Source organism: Phyllobates terribilis, unplaced genomic scaffold (genome assembly GCF_046119375.1).
Source record: "Phyllobates terribilis strain yellow unplaced genomic scaffold, ASM4611937v1 Scaffold_1__5_contigs__length_1240528914, whole genome shotgun sequence".
Taxonomy (NCBI): Eukaryota; Metazoa; Chordata; class Amphibia; order Anura; family Dendrobatidae; genus Phyllobates; species Phyllobates terribilis.
The window spans coordinates 987447781-987468684 of NW_027362761.1; the positions used below are offsets into that span (position 1 = coordinate 987447781).

General features: G+C 42.4%; 1 long non-coding RNA gene across 1 annotated transcript in view; it reads right to left on the bottom strand.

Annotated features, from left to right (window-relative positions):
- Positions 1 to 3540: 3540 nt before the first annotated feature.
- Positions 3541 to 20904, bottom strand: part of LOC141172214 (uncharacterized) — a 799796-nt gene continuing 782432 nt past the window's right edge. Inside the window, exon 3 of the long non-coding RNA XR_012252438.1 lies at positions 3541 to 3696. This is a non-coding gene — a long non-coding RNA (uncharacterized lncRNA). The remainder of the gene's footprint in view (positions 3697 to 20904) is intronic.

Genomic DNA, 20904 nt, shown 5'->3' on the forward strand with positions numbered 1-20904 from the left:
TAAAAGAATTTTTAATTTTCAGCATTTTTTTCACATCTGCCTAAAACTTTTGCACAGTACTGTATATAACTCTCTCAAAAAACAAAGAACAACCACTCAATCATTTTAAAATTGTATCATTTAATAAATATACACATATAGATAAAAAAGACATAATTACAGGAAAACAAACTCCAGGATATATAGTATAATAAATACCCAAAAAATAAATAAATGACAGGGCATTTGTACAAGCACACAGCTTCAGGCAGTAAGAGCAGAGAGCCATGATTAAGAGACCTTATCCAAAAGCTGTGTGTCTGGTGATTTATAGCTGCATCTCTTTAGAATATGAGAGAGAAGGAGGGGGAGGTGAGTATCAAACTGCTGTATAGAAATCAATGGATTAGACAGAGCTTTCTGGGATGTTAAGAGTTAACACCTCTCCTGCAATGTAAGTACTGCACACTCTCAGTCAGGGATTGGAGGCCAAGCTCCATAGAAATAAGCTGTACACTATAAAAGACAAAAGCTCTCATTACAGCTACAAGGAGTTTGAATGTTCTCCCAGTGTTTGCGTGAGTTTCCTATGGGTTCTCCTGTTTCCTCACACACTCCAAAGACATACTGATAGGGAATGTAGATTGTGACAATGGGGACAATGCTGATAATGTCTGTAAAGCGCTGTGGAATTAATGGCGCTAAGTGGATAAAATAAAATAAAATAAATAAATTACAGGAGAATGACAGCAGATAGAAAAAGCAAGTCTTTTGCAAACTTGCTTATTTTAATGCGGTCTAACTAATTAAAGCTATGTAAAAACTTGAGAATACCCCTTTAGGCTAAGTGCACACAATACACTTTTGATGCGTTTTCACGCCGGTTTTTCTGCAAAAATGCTTGATAATAGGCCTGCCAGCTATAGCAATGAGAATCCTGATGTGCTGTGCACATGATGAAGAAATTTCCGCTCAGGATTTAGCATTGCGTAAAAAAACGCAGCATGACCATTTTGTCCGGTGTTTCTGGCCCATTGACTTTAATTGAAATGCAACAAATCCCCAGGCATATGTGGATTTCCTGCGTTTCAATTAAAGCCAAGGAGAGGGAAACGCTCCGTAAATGCGGTGCAGGTGGTACCCGGGTCAGGAGATGAGGACTACTACTCCTCCTGGTCCCCGGCAGCGATGTGCTGCTCCTGGCAGCCAGTGGTAGTGTAGTGTACTGAGCTGACAGGACCCACGGTGATGTCAGCGATCAGCTGATCGGTCACGTGATCTCACCATGGGAACATTCAGAAGAACGTTCCCATGGTGGTAAGTTCACCGGGGCTCATCAGCTGATCTGAAGCTGATGAACCCCAGTGACGTCCTGCAGCATGTATACTGACAGGGGTGATTTTACAGTGATTGCTGATGTCACTGCTGTTGAAGTGACAAGGATCGTCGTGGGAGACCCGTTGGCGGTGATCGTGGACTACATTGTTGACGGCAGACAGGTGAGGAATTTGGTTGTTTGATATTTTACATTTTTTTCAGGAGATCGAGGGATTTGGGGGCTGAAAGGATAATAAAAAAAATTGCAGAACTGTGTGTTTTTAGTTCATTAAAATTATTTATTCTGGCTGTGTCTTTTATTGAAAAAGCGGCGACCATTTTACTACACGGTTAATAATGGGGGCGTCTTAAAGACGCCCTACATTACTAACTTGGACTTCACATCAGCTGCCAATAAAAGACTGACGTGAACCCCTACCCCATTACCCCACTCGCCACCGCTACAGGACAGTGGGAAGAGCGGAGGCTAAGCACCAGATTTTGCGCATCTTATGGATGCGCCATTTCTGGGACTGCTAAGGGGTGATATTAATAGCCGCGAAGGGAGCTAGTATTCATGGCCCCTTCCTTGGCTATTAATATCAGCCTGCAGCTGTATAGTTTAGACTTTGTTGGTTAGATTTTATAGGGGGACCCGACATCAATTTTTTCTGGGGTCCCCTGTAATCTAGCCAGTAAAGGCTAAGCAAACAGCTGTGGGCTGAAATTACTAGCCAGGGAACATTTTTATCTAATGGCCCCTTCCCCGGCTACTAATATCAGCCAGCAGCAGTCGGCTTTCCCTCTGCTGGTTAGAAAAATTACGCGAGAGCCCACACCAGTTTTTTTATTTATTTTAGGCACTGTGCCCACGATCCGGACGTAACAGCTAACGAACCAGCTGTGAGCTGTTAATAATGGCCAGGGACTATGTTTGCAAATTTCACCTTCCTAGGCTAAAAATAGCAGCTCTCATTACATGAATAGAAATGTTAATGAAGATTGGGTGAATGGGACTAGCTGACACCTAGCTCTTTTGTTTGGTGATGATAAGGTGTCAATCAGACCTTTTCATGACCAAACCTAATTAAAGTAAAGAGTTAAATAAACACATAGATACATAGTAAAACTTTATTTGAAATACAATAGACACATTCTTTAATCATTTAAATTAACCAATATACTAACCCCAGTTCTGATGGTAATCCAAGGTTCAAGCAATGTCCCACTAAATAACTTTATTTAGCTCCAAAAAGCATTCATTGATGTACAAAAACGCTTCAAAAAAGCATAAAAAATGCGTAAAAAACACAGAATTTCCGTAGTGTTTTTCCTACCAAGGAGATGCAGAAACGTTCAGGAAATTTCTGCTTCAAATCCTGATCGTGCACACATAGCCTTAATTTACTTTTAATAAGAGTGCTGTCATTGTCCTTATTTTTTGCATTGCACCAAAAAGGCTAATATATTATAACAAATTTTTACTGTAATTTTTCATAAGAGCAAAAGTTGCTATTTAGTCCCAACTTAATCACAAGTTCAGAAGCATATAAGTCTAGTGTACTAATAAAAGTCATGTGTAGCTTAGTAGGCTTGTCTCTGCTGTTTACCTATTATAATAGGTAAACATATTTACACATATGACTGCCATAGGTTTGCAGGAAAAACATTTTAAAGTTGGACGTATTATGAACATTTTGGAGAATTAGTATTTGTACTCTAAAGCGAGTATTGGGTCCAGTTATGGGGGTAATGTACTTTTTCTTCATTATACTATATCACCATGTAGTTTCTTTTTTTCTCTTACAAATACTGATACAAAATATTGATCTAAATATTGTTATATAAAAGTGGTCCTAGTGTCAATCAGTTGCACTAAAAAAAACTTGCTGGAAAAAAATAACAGGAAAAGCTTTTTCATTGGATAAATCATAGATAACATTTTATTAAATAATAAAAGCTGAATAAAGAACAAAAGGCTTCAAATATCAATAGTATTACAGAAAGAAATGTATCTAGTACTGCTCATGAATGATGAGTAAAAGCTTCTAAACCACTTTTTAGGATAGTAACAAAGTCAAACATTCATGAAGTGGGCTAAGACATATATGCATTTTACCTTTTATATCACTAGTAGTCAAGAGAGAGAGAAAGAGAGAGTGAGAGAGTGAGAAAGAAAGAGGAAAGAGCAAACAAGATAATAAAAAAGAAAGTACCTACTTTTAATTGCAAGTGTTGTTGAACAGAAGTTTACTTAACCCTTATTGTTTCCACAAAAAAACTCTCATTTTTATAATCCAAGTATCCAAGTTCTGAATATTAAATTCCTGAGTTTTGTTTCTTTATTTTAAGTTAATTCCATTCTTTATTTTTAGTTCATTCCATGAACTGATTGTAGACCTGATAAATGAATATTACATTTATTGCTTATTTCAAAATAATGCCAGCATTTACAAGTATTTACAAAAGAAAATGTTGCTAGAAATGGAGTAAAAAAATTGTTAATGAACTAAATTTTGTTTGTTACATTTGTAGCTTAAAGAAAGATATTATTCAATGTGTAATGTTATTACAACTAGCATTTCTACAGACAAGCTCTTTAGTACAATGTTTAGCAAAACTGAATAAGTAATAAACAAAAGATGTTTTTTAGATGTTTAGCTTAACAGAAAAAAGCAATAGATATGCAACAATCAGCCAAGTTATTAAAAGTATTTGCCTGTTATTGTGTACGTCATTTTGGAACTACTAAACCCACATTTAAAGAGCACCTCTCAGCACGATTGTGCTTAGTAAACTACATACACTGTCAGGTGGGTGTCGTTACACTGATTGATTAATATGATACCTTGGTTGATGAAATTCGTGCTATGGTTCTTTTTTAATCTTTATTTTCATTCCTGACATAATAATATGCTCGTGCTTTGGGGTGGCCTTTGGGGAGGGGCTTTATCTGGTGCTCTTTTTATGTATTCCACTCTTTGGCTTCTGACAGGTCATTGTGCCAACAGTGACCTGCCTACTATTTTAAATACTGCCTGTGTAATTGTGGCAGAAATCTAGAAATTTACATGTAACAAAATGGCCCCGCCGCCAGCGCATGTGCAGTAGCATCTCTTGTTTGCCGAGAGATGCTACTGCACAAGCGCAGCCAGCAGTGCTATATTGCTGCAGGCAAATTTCTTTTTCCTCCAGCAAAATGGCGCCCGCGCATACGCAATAGCATCTAATTGTTTCCTATGGTATTGAGCACCACGAACATTAGCAATAGACCATGTGGTTTTCCATATTTGTTTTTCACATCACACAGATGTTCTAACTAAATGAGATATGGAAAATTTGTAGACTGTCATAAACTTTTTATGTTCTGTTATGTTCTGCAAACTATTCCTTAAATATGTTAGTGTTGCTTGGGGCAATATTTAGGTATGTGGTACATGTCAAATAACATCAATATGAATGCCAAATTCTTATCAAAGCTTTGACTAAAGCATCACATTACCTTTGCTGGCTTTGCTATGTTTTAATATTACAGTATAAACTATTGTCATTTCTTACCCATGTAAGAATACAATAAACCATCCACACGATACAGAAGAAAGCAAGATTTATCAAACCAAAGCAAATTTTTCCTTTTTGTATGGTTTGGTTCATTTGCCTATTCTAGATGTTTTTGGATGTAAACCTGGAATAGTATATACTGTCACTTTTCAGTGTATATGAAAATGAATACACAGCGAGCTGAAATGCATTATATGCTTTCACACCTTCCTATCTTAGCCAGAGGGAAAAGGTTATTCCCTCCTTCATAGATGGATATTATAAGATAATACTTATAAATTTGCTATTTATAAGAATTTACAACATTTCTTAAAATATTGACACTTTTTTTTGTTTACAAGTTGTTGCCTAGGAGGCCAGCCACCACTGCTGTCTAGTTGTCTAGTTTGTAAATACTGTGCTAAAGCTTGCTGGGTATAGGAGATATCAGTGAGCAACAGTGGTCCTGGACAGCTTTGAAGCACTGCTTACAAGAGCAATAGAAAAGAGTTTGTTATCACCTCCACCTGTTATTTGTCCAGCAGTGGATGACAAGAGGAGGACAAGAGCAAATAGACAAAATCAGTAAGCGTATACTTATGTCTGGGTGTGAAGACAGAGGTGCATGTGAATAGAATTAGACCTCCCAAAAAAAAGACACTGTATTTGGCTTCATGTTACGCTGCTATCATTCAGTGGTGTTGATAAGTCTGGCCCAATCCAGCCCTTGTTCATTTTTATAAGAGTCAGCCTGTCAGCATTTTCAGTTGACAGGGGGATACGCCTATCGGTTATAATTAGTGTTGAGCCACCCCCGTAGTGTTCAGGTTCGGTTCGGTTCGTCGAACACCGGGATGTTCGAGGAACTGTTCGTCGAACTGTTCGTCGAACACCTTAGAACACCGTCGAACACCGTTAAAACCAATGGCAGGCAAACAAAAACACATAGAAACACATAGAAAACACCTTCAAAGGTGTCCAAAAGCTGACAAACTGCTCAGAAGACGCTTTCTTTAAAAAAGCCGGCCGGCAATTCAGCAGCGGCATACACCGGTACCCGACAATTTAGACAAAAAGGAATAGAGCCTCACACATAGATTAGATAGATAGAAACATGTCAGTCACATATATATGAAGTACAGTGACAATGTTGCTTACTGTACTTGTCATTTAGTGTAAAGGATTTATTAAAAAAAGTAATAGTGTTTTCATGCACCGTCTCTTTAAAAAAGCCGGCCGGCAATTCAGCATCTGTACCCGACAATTTATAACAGACAGAATAGAGCTTCACACATAGATTAGATAGATAGAAACATGTCAGTCACATATATATGAAGTACAGTGATAGTGTTGATTACTGTACTTGTCATTTAGTATTAAAATAAAGGATTTATTATTAAAAAAAATTGGCGTGGGGTTCCCCTTAATTTTAGTCTCTAGCGGAGGTTAAGCAGACAGCTGGGGCAGATGTTTGAAGCCTGGGAAGGGGGTAATACCCACGGAGCTTCCCAGGCTACTAATATGAGCCCCCAGCTGAATACATAGCCTTTACTAGCTATTAAAATGGGGGACCCCCCCAAAAAAATGACGTGGGGTCCCCCCTAATTTAATAGCTAGCAAAGGCTAGGCAGACAGCTGGGGGCTGATATTAATAGCCCAGGAAAGGAGCCATGAATATTGGCCCCCTCCCAGGCTAGAAACACCAGCCGTCAGCCGCCCCAGAAATGGCGCATTCATAGGATGCGCCAATTCTGGCACTTAGCCTCGTCTCATCTTTATGCCGTCACAGCCAGACACTGCAGAGCGCAAGCAAGCCTGCGCTTCTCAGTGTCTGCGGGATGACAGGCTGGATGGCAGCGTTCTGCTGCGGTCCAGCCTGTCATCTCGATGTAGCAGAGCTGAAGCTGTCATGGGAACCACGGAAAGGTAAGGATGATGTTGCTTTATTATTTTTCTTTTATTTCAGGAGATCGTTGGCTTCAGCTGGAATGGGTGTGATGGTAAGTATGGTTTAATTTAGAACAATAAAGAATTGTGTGTTTATTTCAATTAAAGGACTTTTTTCTGGGTGTTGTGTTTTTTTTAAATACTTTACTAGAAATTCATGGTGGTCATGTCTAATATTGGCGTGACCCCATGAATTTTGGGCTTAGGGCCAGCTGATAATGCCAAGCTGGCCCTAACCCATTTATTACCCAGTGAGCCACCGCATCAGGGCCCTGGATGAGTTGGGTACAGCGCCAGAAGATGGCGCTTCTATGAACGCGCCATTTTCCGGGGTGGCTGCGGACTGCAATTTGCAGCGGGGGTGGCCCAGAAAGCTTGGGCCTCCCTGCGCTGCGGATTCCAGCCCCCAGCTGCATAGTTGTACCTGGCTGGACACAAAAACAGGGCGAAGCACCACGTCAATTTTCTTTAAATTATTTCATGAAATAATTAAGAAAAAAAGGGCTTCCCTATATTGTTGTGTCCGGCCAGGTACAAATAGGCAGCTGGTGGTTGGGGGCAGCCCGTTCCTGCCTGCTGCACCTGACTGGACACAAATATAGTGCAAAGCCCCACGTAAATTTTTTCTTAATTATTTCATGAATTTCATGAAATAATTAAAAAAAATTGAAGTGGGGCTTCGCACTATATTTGTGTCCAGCCAGGTACAGCAGGCAGGAACGGGCTGCCCCCAACCACCAGCTGCCTATTTGTACCTGGCCGGACACAACAATATAGGGAAGGCCTTTTTTTCTTAATTATTTCATGAATTTCATGAAATAATTAAAAAAAAAATACGTGGGGCTTTGCCCTATTTTTGCGTCCAGCCAGGTACAACTAGGCAGCTGGGGGCTGGAATCTGCAGCGCAGGGAGGCCCAAGCTTTCTGGGCCCCCCCCCGCTGCAAATTGCAGTCCGCAGCCACCCCGGAAAATGGCGCGTTCATAGAAGCGCCATCTTCTGGCGCTGTACCCAACTCATCCAGGGCCCTGGTGCGGTGGCTCACTGGGTAATAAAGGGGTTAGGGCCAGCTTGGTATTATCAGCTGGCCCCAAGCCCAAAATTCATGGGGTCACGCCAGTATTAGACATGACCGCCATGAATTTCTAGTAAAGTATTTAAAAAAAACACAACACCCAGAATAAAGTCCTTTAATTGAAATAAACACACAATTCTTTATTGTTCTAAATTAAACTATACTTACCATCACGCCCATTCCAGCTGAAGCCAACGATCTCCTGCAATAAAAGAAAAATAATAAACCAACCTCATCCTTACCTTTCCATGGTTCCCACGACAGCTTCAGCTCTGCTACATCGAGATGACAGGCTGGACCGCAGCAGAACGCTGCCATCCAGCCTGTCATGCCGCAGACACTGAGAAGAGCAGGCATGCTTGCGCTCCTCAGTGTCTCGCTGTGACGGCATCCAGATGAGCCGAGTTCATGTCCAATGAACTCAGCTCACCTCATGCACGTCACTGACAGCGTGGGAAAATTCTCACGCTGAAGTGCTGAGTGCAGGAGAATTGTCCCACGCTGTCAGTGACGTGCATGAGGTGAGCTCATGTCCAATGAACTCAGCTCACCTCATGCACCTCACTGACAGCGTGGGAAAATTCTCCTGCACTCAGCGCTTCAGCGTGAGAATTCTCCCACGCTGTAAGTGACGTGCATGAGGTGCGCCGAGTTCATTGGACATGAACTCGTCTCATCTTTATGCCGTCACAGCCAGACACTGCAGAGCGCAAGCATGCCTGCGCTTCTCAGTGTCTGCGGGATGACAGGCTGGATGGCGGCGTTCTGCTGCGGTCCAGCCTGTCATCTCGATGTAGCAGAGCTGAAGCTGTCGTGGGAACCATGGAAAGGTAAGGATGAGGTTGCTTTATTATTTTATTTTTATTACAGGAGATCGTTGGCTTCAGCTGGAATGGGCGTGATGGTAAGTATGGTTTAATTTAGAACAATAAAGGATTGTGTCTTTATTTCAATTAAAGGACTTTATTCTGGGTGTTTGTGTTTTTTTTTAACTTTGACTATGGGGTTAGTAATGGGGGTGTCTTATAGACGCCTCTCCATTACTAACCTGGGCTTGATGTCAGCTGGCATTATAAGCTGACATCAACCCCAGCCCTATTACCCCCTGCCACCGCACCAGGGCAGCGTGGAAGAGCGAGGCTAAGTGCCAGAATTGGCGCATCCTATGAATGCGCCATTTCTGGGGCGGCTGACGGCTGGTGTTTCTAGCCTGGGAGTTGGCCAATATTCATGGCTCCCTTCCTGGGCTATTAATATCAGCCCCCAGCTGTCTGCCTAGCCTTTGCTAGCTATTAAATTAGGGGGGACCCCACGTAATTTTTTTTGGGGGGTCCCCCATTTTAATAGCTAGTAAAGGCTATGTATTCAGCTGGGGGCTCATATTAGTAGCCTGGGAAGCTCCGTGGGTATTACCCCCTTCCCAGGCTTCAAACATCTGCCCCAGCTGTCTGCTTAACCTCCGCTAGAGCCTAAAATTAAGGGGAACCCCACGCCAATTTTTTTAATAATAAATCCTTTATTTTAATACTAAATGACAAGTACAGTAACCAACACTGTCACTGTACTTCATATATATGTGACTGACATGTTTCTATCTATCTAATCTATGTGTGAAGCTCTATTCTGTCTGTTATAAATTGTCGGGTACAGATGCTGAATTGCCGGCCGGCTTTTATAAAGAGACGGTGCATGAAAACACTATTATTTTTTTTGATAAATCCTTTACACTAAATGACAAGTACAGTAATCAACACTGTCACTGTACTTCATATATATGTGACTGACATGTTTCTATCTATCTCATCTATGTGTGATTCTCTATTCCTTCTATTCTAAATTGTCGGGTAGCGCTGATGAATTTCCGGCCGGCTTTTTTAAAGAGACGGTGCATGAAAACACTATTATTTTTTTTGATAAATCCTTTACGCTAAATGACAAGTACAGTAAGCAGCACTTTCACTGTACTTCGTATATATGTGGCTGACATGTTTATATCTATCTAATCTATGTGTGAAGCTCTATTCTTTCGGTTCTAAATTGTCGGGTACCGGTGTATGCCGCTGCTGAATTGCCGGCTTTTCATGTTTCACTGTTGGCACTGTTCCCATCGATTTGGGCAATCACTGTAATGCCACAACCACCATGGCTGTGGCATTACAGTGAGTGGCAGACAATCCCTGCATGATTGGTGCTCTAAATAGCACCAGACATGCAGGACACGCTTTTGGTGCACTAACAGTTATCGAACATAACCTCGAACAGCCAAATTTTTTGCAAATCGTTCGGGTTCGTCGAACAACTCGAACACCGCCCAAAACAGCTCGAATTTGAGATTGGCGAACAGTTCTAGTCGAACACCGCTCATCTCTAGTTATAATTCCACCAGCGGCACTAAAAACCCACTCTGACAAAATGCTAGTGGCAAGGCAGGCCAGTACCTCCAAGGCATAAAGAGCCAGTTTATGCCATATGTCCAGCTTGGATACCCAATAATTATAAGGAACAGAGGAATCATGGAGGACTTTTGTACGGTCGGCAAGGTACTCCCTCGGCATCTTATAAAACTTTTCCCTCCTTGTGAAAGTACCCCATGCCTCAGGGCCTGTGCAATGGGAGGGGCTGAGAAAACTGTCCCAGAACTTTGACAATGTTCCCCTGCATCTGCTTAATTGTATTTGTGTCTCTCTAGCCTGGAATCCTTGGTTGTCCAACGAACTGTGACCTCTGCCGCCAGCGTTTTCAGATGGGAATTTTTTTAATAATTCTGCAACAAGGGCATTCTGGTACTGCCCCATTTTAGTAGACCTGTCCACCGTGGGAATAAGAGATAGAAAGTTCTCCTTGTAGCATGGGTCTAGAAGTGTCACCAACCAGTAATGACTGTCACCCAAAATTTGGACAACGCAAGGGTCACGGGAAAGGCAATGTAACATAAACTCAGCCATGTGTGCCGGACTGCTAACAGGCAAGACTTCCGTGTCCTCACCAAGAGGATGACTAACCATACTCTCCTTATCCTCCTCTTCCTCTCTGTCCTCAGGCCATCCACGCTGAACAGACAGTATGACAGTTGTGCAGGTAGTGTCGTATATAGCACAGGAAACTAGCTCCTGTTCTTCCTCCTCCTTCTCTTCCTCATTGTCACCCAATCCACATTGGGATCAGATGAGGCTGGGCTCTTTGGAATCACCCTGTATAGTTCCTTGCTCCATCTCTTCGTGCGCCGCCTGCAATGCATCCTCTTTAATTGTGAGCAGAGAGCGTTTCAGAAGACAGAGAAGCGGGATGGTGACATTAATTATGGCGTCATTGCTGCTCACCATCTTGGTGGAGTCCTCAAAGTTTTAGAGGTTGGTATATATGTCTAACATCAATATCCACTCCTGAGGTCTTATGTGTGAAGTCTGACCTGAATACCGATGGCCTTGTTGATGTTGGTAGTCAACAACTGCCCTTTTCTGCTCACAAATCCTTCCCAAAGTGTGAGGACATCATACACCAGTCAGTGAGCAGGTAGCTGCAAATGCTGCTGAAGCACGGCAAGGGCAGCGGAAGCTGTAGCTGACTTTCTAAAATGGGCACACATGCAGCATATTTTGACAAGCAGATCCGGCAGATCTGGCTAGGTTTTGAGAAACCGCTGAACCACGAGGTTAAACACATGGGCCAGGCAGGGTATGTGTGTGAGTTTGCCTCGCCTCAGAGCTGCCACCAGGTTCCAGCCATTGTCACACATGACCATGCCGTAGAGTCAGCGGTGTGAGCCACAGATCTGCCTGCTCTTTCAGAGCTATCCACATCTCTTCAGCGTTGTGTGGTTTGTCAGCTAAGCATATTATCTTCAGCACAGCCTGTTGCCACTTGGCTGAGGCAGTGCTGCTGTGCTTCCATCTTGCGACTGATGTGGTCATTTCGGAGATGGAGGCTGAAGAGGAGGAGGAGGTGCAGAAGCTGTAGAATGTGGGGGGTAACCCTGATTGACCCAGGGCCTGCAATCCTCAGCATTGGGAGGACGTGTTCCTTCCCAAGGTCGGACTGGGTCCCGGCTTCCACTATATTAACCCAGTGTGCCTTCAGCGAGATGTACTTTCCCTGCCCACAAGCATTTGTCCAAGTGTCCGTGGTTAGGTGGACTTTCCCAGCAACTGCATTGTTGAGGGCACGGCTAATGTTGTGGGACACGTGCTCGTGTAATGCATGGATGACACACCAGGAGAAATAGTGGCGGCAGGGGATCGAGTACCGAGGGATGGCCGCCGCTATCAGGTTATGGAAAGTTTCCGTCTCCATGAGCCTAAAAGGCAATATTTAGAGCGCAAGCATTCATGAAATGTGTGAATTTAGTAGTAGAGATGAGCGTTGTTCTACTCGAACTGTTCGCCAATCTCAAATTCGAGCTGTTTTGGGCGGTGTTCGAGCCGTTCGGCGAACACGAACGATTTGAGAAAAATTCGGCTGTTCGAGGTTATGTTCGATAACTGTTCGTGCACCAAAATCATAACTGGATTTTTTCTCAGTAATGATGAAAATTAATGTTAACACGCAGTTTGAGTGTACAGCGGGGTGGGGGGAGGGGCAGGGGATGGATCTCTGCAGGAATAATGAAGATCTCCATTTTTTTTTCTCTTTCCCACATTTACAGTGGGGAGGTGCAATCTGTCAGCCTATCAGCAGCGCACACACGGAGCGAAGTGCTTTTTTCACACAAGCAAGGGCATGTGTCATTGGCAGTGTATGTCTCATGTCCTTGCCCTATAAGACCAAGCCATTTTCCCCGTCGCCACCATTTTCTCACTGCTGCAGCTGCGTGTTAGACGGCACGCTGTTGCTGTTTGCGCTATACCTTGTTAATTTCAAGCCAATTTTCGCACAAATCTACAGATAGCTTGGGAGTAGGGAATAGTTGTGATTGCAGTCCTTTTAAGGACTAGGTTACAGCATTTAATACGACTTTTATCAGGCAGGTCTGTGCTCTTAAAAAGATAGATTGTGGGAGTAAAGACTAATTGGAATTGCAGTCCTTTTCAGGACTTGGTTACATCAGTTCCTATCAGTTTTTGCCAGGCAGGTCTGTGCCAGTGCTGTGCAAGTTTTTTTCACAGCATTTGGCTGAATCTAGCAAAGCTAATCCTTTTTGGCCTTTTGCAGAGTGTGTTAGTCAGTGGAGTAGCCTATCTGTGTTGCAAGATATAACACCTGTGTATAGAATACCAATTTTTTTACTGCACCTAGTGAAGTAAAATCTTTTGGGCATAGCACCATTCTATTAGTCCATCTATACTGACCTCCATCAGGTTGCAAACTGAATATAATTTTTTTCTGCATCTAGCTCTGAAAAAATATTTGGCCTTCTAGCAGTGTGTGGGACTTTCTCTATTAGTCCATCTATACTGACCTCTATCAGGTTGCAAACTGAATATATTTTTTTTCTGCATCTACCTCTGAAAAAATTTTGGGCTTCTAGCTGTGTGTGGGACTTGTTCTATTAATCCATCTATACAGACCTCCATCAGGTTGCAAACTGAATATAATTTTTTTCTGCATCTACCTCTGAAAAAATATTTGGGCTTCTAGCTGTGTGTGGGACTTGTTCTATTAGTCCATCTATACTGACCTCCATCAGGTTGCAAATTAAAAATAATTTTTATCTGCATCTACCTCTGAAAAAATATTTGGGCTTCTAGCTGTGTGTGGGACTTGTTCTATTAGTCCATCTATACTGACCTCCATCAGGTTGCAAACTGAATATAATTTTTTTCTGCATCTAGCTCTGAAAAAATATTTGGCCTTCTAGCAGTGTGTGGGACTTTCTCTATTAGTCCATCTATACTGACCTCCATTAGGTTGCAAATTAAAAATAATTTTTATCTGCATCCAGCTCTGAAAAAATATTTGGCCTTCTAGCAGTGTGTGGGACTTTCTCTATTAGTCCATCTATACTGACCTCCATCAGGTTGCAAACTGAATATATTTTTTGTCTGCATCTACCTCTGAAAAAATATTGGGCTTCTAGCTGTGTGTGGGACTTGTTCTATTAATCCATCTATACAGACCTCCATCAGGTTGCAAACTGAATATAATTTTTTTCTGCATCTACCTCTGAAAAAATATTTGGGCTTCTAGCTGTGTGTGGGACTTGTTCTATTAGTCCATCTATACTGACCTCCATCAGGTTGCAAACTGAATATAATTTTTTTCTGCATCTAGCTCTGAAAAAATATTTGGGCTTCTAGCTGTGTGTGTGACTTTCTCTATTAGTCAATCTATACTGACCTCCATCAGGTTGCAAATTAAAAATAATTTTTTGTCTGCATCTAGCACTGAAAAAATATTTGGCCTTCTAGCAGTGTGTGGGACTTTCTCTATTAGTCCATCTATACTGACCTCCATCAGGTTGCAAACTGAATATATATTTTTTCTGCATCTACCTCTGAAAAAATATTGGGCTTCTAGCTGTGTGTGGGACTTGTTCTATTAATCCATCTATACAGACCTCCATCAGGTTGCAAGTTAAAAATAATTTTTATCTGCATCTACCTCTGAAAAAATAGTTGGGCTTCTAGCTGTGTGTGGGACTTGTTCTATTAGTCCATCTATACTGACCTCCATCAGGTTGCAAACTGAATATAATTTTTTTCTGCATCTAGCTCTGAAAAAATATTTGGCCTTCTAGCAGTGTGTGGGACTTTCTCTATTAGTCCATTTATACTGACCTCCATCAGGTTGCAAATTAAAAATAATTTTTATCTGCATCCAGCTCTGAAAAAATATTTGGCCTTCTAGCAGTGTGTGGGACTTTCTCTATTAGTCCATCTATACTGACCTCCATCAGGTTGCAAATTAAAAATAATTTTTTGTCTGCATCTAGCTCTGAAAAAATATTTGGCCTTCTAGCAGTGTGTGGGGCTTTCTCTATTAGTCCATCTATACTGACCTCCATCAGGTTGCAAACTGAATATATTTTTTTTCTGCATCTACCTCTGAAAAAATATTGGGCTTCTAGCTGTGTGTGGGACTTGTTCTATTAATCCATCTATACAGACCTCCATCAGGTTGCAAACTGAATATAATTTTTTTCTGCATCTACCTCTGAAAAAATATTTGGGCTTCTAGCTGTGTGTGGGACTTGTTCTATTAGTCCATCTATACTGACCTCCATCAGGTTGCAAACTGAATATAATTTTTTTCTGCATCTAGCTCTGAAAAAATATTTGGGCTTCTAGCTGTGTGTGGGAGTTTCTCTATTAGTCCATCTATACTGACCTCCATCAGGTTGCAAATTAAAAATAATTTTTTGTCTGCATCTAGCTCTGAAAAAATATTTGGCCTTCTAGCAGTGTGTGGGACTTTCTCTATTAGTCCATCTATACTGACCTCCATCAGGTTGCAAACTGAATATATTTTTTTTCTGCATCTACCTTTGAATAAATATTGGGCTTCTATCTGTGTGTGGGACTTGTTCTATTAATCCATCTATACAGACCTCCATCAGGTTGCAAACTGAATATAATTTTTTTCTGCATCTACCTCTGAAAAAATATTTGGGCTTCTAGCTTTGTGTGGGACTTGTTCTATTAGTCCATCTATACTGACCTCCATCAGGTTGCAAACTGAAAATAATTTTTTTTCTGCATCTAGCTCTGAAAAAATATTTGGCTTTCTAGCAGTGTGCGGGACTTTCTCTATTAGTCCATCTATACTGACCTCCATCAGGTTGCAAATTAAAAATAATTTTTTGTCTGCATCTAGCTCTGAAAAAATATTTGGCCTTCTAGCAATGTGTGGGACTTTCTCTATTAGTCCATCTATACTGACCTCCATCAGGTTGCAAACTGAATATATATTTTTTCTGCATCTACCTCTGAAAAAATATTGGGCTTCTAGCTGTGTGTGGGACTTGTTCTATTAATCCATCTATACAGACCTCCATCAGGTTGCAAGTTAAAAATAATTTTTATCTGCATCTACCTCTGAAAAAATAGTTGGGCTTCTAGCTGTGTGTGGGACTTGTTCTATTAGTCCATCTATACTGACCTCCATCAGGTTGCAAACTGAATATAATTTTTTTCTGCATCTAGCTCTGAAAAAATATTTGGCCTTCTAGCAGTGTGTGGGACTTTCTCTATTAGTCCATCTATACTGACCTCCATCAGGTTGCAAATTAAAAATAATTTTTATCTGCATCCAGCTCTGAAAAAATATTTGGCCTTCTAGCAGTGTGTGGGACTTTCTCTATTAGTCCATCTATATTGACCTCCATCAGGTTGCAAATTAAAAATAATTTTTTGTCTGCATCTAGCTCTGAAAAAATATTTGGCCTTCTAGCAGTGTGTGGGGCTTTCTCTATTAGTCCATCTATACTGACCTCCATCAGGTTGCAAACTGAATATATTTTTTTTCTGCATCTACCTCTGAAAAAATATTGGGCTTCTAGCTGTGTGTGGGACTTGTTCTATTAATCCATCTATACAGACCTCCATCAGGTTGCAAACTGAATATAATTTTTTTCTGCATCTACCTCTGAAAAAATATTTGGGCTTCTAGCTGTGTGTGGGACTTGTTCTATTAGTCCATCTATACTGACCTCCATCAGGTTGCAAACTGAATATAATTTTTTTCTGCATCTAGCTCTGAAAAAATATGTGGGCTTCTAGCTGTGTGTAGGAGTTTCTCTATTAGTCCATCTATACTGACCTCCATCAGGTTGCAAATTAAAAATAATTTTTTGTCTGCATCTAGCTCTGAAAAAATATTTGGCCTTCTAGCAGTGTGTGGGACTTTCTCTATTAGTCCATCTATACTGACCTCCATCAGGTTGCAAACTGAATATATTTTTTTTCTGCATCTACCTTTGAATAAATATTGGGCTTCTATCTGTGTGTGGGACTTGTTCTATTAATCCATCTATACAGACCTCCATCAGGTTGCAAACTGAATATAATTTTTTTCTGCATCTACCTCTGAAAAAATATTTGGGCTTCTAGCTTTGTGTGGGACTTGTTCTATTAGTCCATCTATACTGACCTCCATCAGGTTGCAAACTGAAAATAATTTTTTTTCTGCATCTAGCTCTGAAAAAATATTTGGCCTTCTAGCAGTGTGCGGGACTTTCTCTATTAGTCCATCTATACTGACCTCCATCAGGTTGCAAATTAAAAATAATTTTTAGCTGCATCTACCTCTGAAAAAATATTTGGGCTTCTAGCTGTGTGTGGGACTTGTTCTATTAGTCCATCTATACTGACCTCCATCAGGTTGCAAACTGAATATAATTTTTTTCTGCATCTAGCTCTGAAAAAATATTTGGCCTTCTAGCAGTGTGTGGGACTTTCTCTATTAGTCCATCTATACTGACCTCCATCAGGTTGCAAATTAAAAATAATTTTATCTGCATCCAGCTCTGAAAAAATATTTGGCCTTCTAGCAGTGTGTGGGACTTTCTCTATTAGTCCATCTATACTGACCTCCATCAGGTTGCAAATTAAAAATAATTTTTTGTCTGCATCTAGCTCTGAAAAAATATTTGGCCTTCTAGCAGTGTGTGGGACTTTCTCTATTAGTCCATCTATACTGACCTCCATCAGGTTGCACACTGAATATATTTTTTTTCTGCATCTACCTCTGAAAAAATATTGGGCTTCTAGCTGTGTGTGGGACTTGTTCTATTAATGCATCTATACAGACCTCCATCAGGTTGCAAACTGAATATAATTTTTTTCTGCATCCACCTCTGAAAAAATATTTGGGCTTCTAGCTGTGTGTGGGACTTGTTCTATTAGTCCATCTATACCGACCTCCATCAGGTTGCAAACTGAAAATATTTTTTTGTCTGCATCTAGCTCTGAAAAAATATTTGGCCTTCTAGCAGTGTGTGGGACTTTCTCTATTAGTCCATCTATACTGACGTCCATCAGGTTGCAAACTGAATATAATTTTTTTCTGCATCTACCTCTGAAAAAATATTTGGCCTTCTAGCAGTGTGTGGGACTTTCTCTATTAGTCCATCTATACTGACCTCCATCAGGTTGCAAACTGAATATTTTTTTTTTTTCTGCATCTACCTCTGAAAAAATATTTGGGCTTCTAGCTGTGTGTGGGACTTTCTCTTTTAGTCCATCTATACTGACCTCCATCAGGTTGCAAATTGAATATGATTTTTTTCTGCATCTAACCCAGCCAATAGTTTTGGCCTAATACCACAGTTTGGCCACTCAGCTCTGCTCGGTTCCCATCCATTGTTTTTTTGTGCAAACAACTCCAGAGTTGTGAATTAGTTAACCACCAAAATGAGTGGAAAAAGGCCTGCTGCTGGTGGAAAGGGGAATAGGCGTGTTGGGAAGGGGAAAAAAGGTTGTGTCCGTGGGGTAGGTGTTAATGCAACAGTAACATCTGCAGAAGAAAGACCATCTTCCAGCCAAACTAAAATGTCTACTTCTTTTAGCGGACAATGTGATAAGATCCCTTTCTTACGGCCACGCCAATCGCTACAAATTCCAGATGAGGCACAAAAACAGCAGGTGCTTTAACGGATATCAAGTGATCCTTTAAGTGGGCTCTCCTCCACATCACCTTCAACATCACAAATACTCCAGTCCTCAAAGGTGTCACCCCAATCGCACTTGCTTCCTCACAGCTCCCAAATCTCCAGCTGCCCGTCTGAGTATGAGGTAGAACAGATGGTTGAGTCTGCAGAGCTGTTTACTCATACTATAGCCTGGGAATCAGAGGTCGACTCCAGCGCTTCTGTGAATCCAGACGAGGAAATGATCTGCACTGATGCCCAGAATCTTTATGAATCGGATCCAGGACCAGACGCAGAAGGTTCTGACCATAATGTAGACCCTCATTCCCAAACTGTAACTCCTGTTGGTGGAGACAATGAGGAAGACGATGATGAGACTCAAATACCTGATTGGAGTGACAACTTTAGTTTTTTGTTAGGGCAGGAACAGGTTGGCTCTGAGGACGACAGGTGTGATAACGCACAGGGTGATGATGATGAGGTTGGAGATCCCACTTACTGTCAACCCACAGTCAGCCAAGAGATGAGGTCAGCAGAGGAGGTGGAGGAAGATGCTAGTGACGACGAGGTCAGGTTGCGCCTTCCTGGACAGAGACGTAGTACTGGAAGCACGTCAACAACTGCATCCTCAAACACAACTCTGCCTCTCACCACAAGTCGTGGTGGCTCTTCAGGTCGCATGGGTGCTAAGCCTTGCATAGCCTGGGCATTTTTTCAGATCGATAAAGATGACCCAACTCATCTTATCTGTAACATTTGTCAGCAAAAGCTAAGTAGAGGCCAAAAAATACATAGTTTGAGTACTTCATGCATGAACTGGCACAAGGACATGAAGCATAAGTTGCAGTGGGAAGCTCAGTGTGCTACAATGCGGCCTAGACGGCCGGGCCAACCACCGTCTGCCATATCTTGTGCATCCGCGGCCTCTTCATCCTCTGTGACTGGGGGGACAGCAGTCACACCTGTTTTGGGGCGCAGACCTGCCACCTCTTTACCCGCAACAGCCAGCGTGATTGGAAGGTCATCATTTTCTTTGGAGGTGGTAACACCAGCTGGTGTTGAGCGCTGTCCGACATCGATAGCACCACCTTTGGATCAAGGCAACCTAACATGTCCGCCTGCATCTTCCTCACAGACCGGCAGTTTGCCGGGGACACCCTTATCAACCCGGTCTAAGCACAATAGCCAGCCCTCGGTCCCTCAGATGTGGACAAGTAAAAGACCATTTCCTCCTAGCCATGAGAAAGCTAAGAGGTTGAATTTCACCATCTGCAAGCTCTTGGCTACATAAATGCTGCCTTTCCGCCTGGTGGACACAGAGGATTTTCGAGACCTTATGTCCGTCGCAGTGCCCCAGTACCAGATGCCCAGTCGGCACTACTTCTCAATGAAAGGTGTCCCTGCGCTCCACCAGCATGTCGCACACAACATCACCGCTTCTTTGAGAAACTCTGTGTGTGACAGGGTGCATTTCACCACAGACACTTGGAAGAGTAGGCATGGACAGGGGCGTTACATGTCGCTGACTGGGCACTGGGTAACTATGGTGACAGCAGGACAAGGGGCTGCTGTCCAAGTCTTGCCGTCCCCACGAGTTGTGAGTCAATCCTCTTTATGTCAAAGTTCCTCCACTGCTTCAGCCTCCTCAACCTCCTCTCGGTCTTCCACCTGCACCCAAAGCCTGTCTGGTCATGCCACAAGTTTTCTAACTGCGCAGAAGGGATCCTGCACACCTCCTTACTATGCTGGCAGTAGGGCTCAACGTCATCAGGCGGTTTTTACTTTGAAATGTCTGGGAAATGTGAGTCACACAGCTGAGGAGTTGTGGTCAGCTCTGGAGAACCAATTTCATGAATGGTTGTCTCCACTGGACCTGAAACCAGGGAAGGCCGTGTGCGACAATGCTGCAAACCTCGGTGTGGCCCTTCGCCGGGGCAATGTCACACACGTGCCTTGTATGGCTCACGTGTTGAACCTGGTTGTCCAGCAATTTTTAGCCCACTATCCCAGACTAGATGGCCTTCTGCAGAGGGCACGGTCGCTGTGTGCTCACTTCCGCCATTCGCATCCCGCAGCTCAGCGACTTACTTAAGTCGTTGGGCCTGCCACTTCACCGGCTAAAATGCGATATGCCTACCCAGTGGAATTCAACCCTGCACATGTTGCAGCGACTGTGGCAGCACCGACAAGCCCTGGTGCAATACGTTCTGACGTATAGCCTGGGCCAACGAGATCCGGAGGTGGGGCAAATCACGCTGGAGGAGTTGTCTCAGATCAGGGACCTATGCACCCTTCTGCACAGTTTTGAAATGGTGACGAAGATGTTTTGTGCTGACGATGCCATTATCAGCATGACTATTCCGGTGATTTACATGCTGGAGCACATGTTAAACAGAATTCGGAGTCAGGTGGTGGCACAAGAGGAGGTGGAGGAAGTAGAGGAGGAGGAGTTGTATGCGGAAGGGCTAACATCTGCAAGGTCCAGACGGTCGGCAGCACCAAGGCGGCAGGCATGTGAGGGTGGG